The sequence below is a fragment of the Engystomops pustulosus genome, chromosome 1 (genome assembly GCF_040894005.1).
Source record: "Engystomops pustulosus chromosome 1, aEngPut4.maternal, whole genome shotgun sequence".
In the NCBI taxonomy this organism is placed as follows: Eukaryota; Metazoa; Chordata; class Amphibia; order Anura; family Leptodactylidae; genus Engystomops; species Engystomops pustulosus.
In genome coordinates, this window is record NC_092411.1 from 96,114,392 (window position 1) to 96,116,944 (window position 2,553).

The following is a 2,553-nucleotide window of genomic DNA, read 5'->3' on the forward strand; positions in this document are numbered from 1 at the left end:
TGGAAAAAACCGCAGCATTAAAAAAAAATATATTAAAAAAAAAAAAAATTGTCGCTTGACACGCGCTTACCTGCACCCGGCCTGGCTTGGTAAACTTCAGCGCACTCAGACAAAACTTCAGCGCAGCAGCGACACCTAGTGGACATCGGGAACTACCTTAGTGAATCGCCGGAAGACCCAAATCCTCCACACAGAGCGCGCCGCTGGATCGCGAATGGACCGGGTAAGTAAATCTGCCCCAATATGTTCTTCCCCAAGGACCACATTGAAAGCATACCTGAATTGCACATAGTAAAACCAATCCTTAGCATTCAGACCGTATTCCAAACACAATTCCTCAAATGATTTGAATCCTCTTTCATCTAAAACCTGGTGAATATATAAAATCCCTTTATCTGTCCATACATGTGAATTCTCTAAGGGACCTAGAGTCAATTTATTAAACCCCCATAGAGGTGTCTCATCAAAAAAAACCTTACAACCCACAATTAATTTCAACTGCTCCCATACCCATTGCATCATTGTGAAAATGGGAAACTTAAACTCAATTTGCGAGAACACATTGGATTCTAAAATTCCCCAAGTACTATATCCCTTTAGAAATCCGTATTGGTTCCCAATAATATAGTGCACCAAATCTAAATTACATTCTACAATGTTCTGTATTTGTGCTGACAAAAAATACCTACGAAAATTCAGGAGTGCCAAACCCCCTTCATTGACTGGGTAATATAATTTATCCAAGCTAATATGTGCCCTCTTACCACACCAAATAAAATTTCTTATTTGTGCTTCCAGTGTTTTATATATCCTAAGAGGAATTATTATTGGGCAGTTCTGTAAAATGAAAATAACTTTGGGTAATATAACCATTTTTAAAAGGACCAGACTAGAAGCCATTGGGATGTGCATTCTGGCCCAAACAGAAAATGTTTGTCTAACTTTTTGGAGCAGTACTAATCACAATTCCCAGATAATTAATATTATCTACCACCTAGAGTTGTCCAGAGATTTCAGTACTACTCACTACGGTGTCCTAAAAGAGACATGATGGCTTTTGCCAATTCATTTTAATACCTGACAGATAACCATTGGATTCAATCAAATTAATGACTGTAGTTATCACATCATCAGATTGATCCAAGAAAAGTAACAAGTCGTCAGCATGCAGCAACAATCGATCTTCCAATGGACCACGTATAAACCCCCTTAGCTGCTCACATATTCTTATACTGCAAGCCAGAGGCTCTAGAACTACCGCAAAGAGCAAGCGTGACAGAGGGCACCCTCGACGGGTTCCCCTTTGCAGCTGCCATGCAGCAGAGGCGCTGCCATTCACGCTTACTCTTGCCATTGGGCCACCATAAAGCAGCCTTATCCAACCAATGAATTGTTGCCCAAACCCCATCCTTTCCAACACTAACCAAATGTAGTCCCACTCGATGCGGTCAAAGGCTTTTACTGCATCGAGTGAGACCACCATTCAATTACCCAGAGCCTCACATTGAGTTTGAATGTTCCACCATGTACGCATGATATTTTGCCTAACCGATCTCCCCGGCATGAATCCCGACTGATCATTATGAACCACCGACCGAATAACTTTTTGCAGTCAAGATGCTAAGATGTTAGCTTAAAGTTTATAGTGGATATTCAGCAAGGAGATCGGCCGGTATGACTCCACCTGAGGGGATTTACCGTCCTTCAACAGCAATATAATTATAGCCTCTTTCATTGATTCTGGTAACATCCCTTTTGCATAAGAGTAATTGTACACCTTTAAAAGTTATGGCAATAAAATCGCAGAGAAGGATGATATAACCTCTGTAGGAATACCATCTGTTCCCACAGCTTTTCTCCTTGGGAGGCTTTTTAAAGCATCTCTTAACTCTTCTAAATTTAGGGGTGGGAAGGGAAGCACCCCTTTAAGACTGGGACCCCCTTAAGACTTGTCAAGCAGGAGGGACATACCTGGGCAGGGGCATTGCTAGGCTCATCAGGACTACGGGGCTCAGGATCCATGGCTAATATGGGACAAAGTATCAGCAACACATACCAACAAGAAGCTTGCTTATATTTTCAAATTTGGCGCCAAACCTTGCAATGTCATTCTGAGCCCCTCCTCTTGTGACTTGGTGTCCAAAAGGTGACCCGGCACTCGAACCCAAAAGTAGTGGGAGAATGGAGCCACCGTAATCATGCAGGCATTCAGCTGCCCAGACCTGCCTCCCAGAAAGGACTTACAGTGAGGAGACAAGGGGGGCACCCACACATGCAAGTCCTCGCTCCCTGCATCAGCATGCAGGGAGCTCAGATATTCTCTCATTTTAACGACACTCCAGTGGGAGAATCTTCTAACCTTTGGCAAGGTATGGTTTGGGCCGGGTTAGTGGCAGGGTGATAAAGAAAAACAGTATATTGTAAAGCTCAATCTAGACGGGCCGCACATGTCAGAAGCCAGGCGCCCCCTGGAAAATGTCAATTTTTAACTGATCAGACTCTGATGAAACTCTTATGTGAAAGGGGCCTTAAGAAAAAAAAGTTTGAGACAAA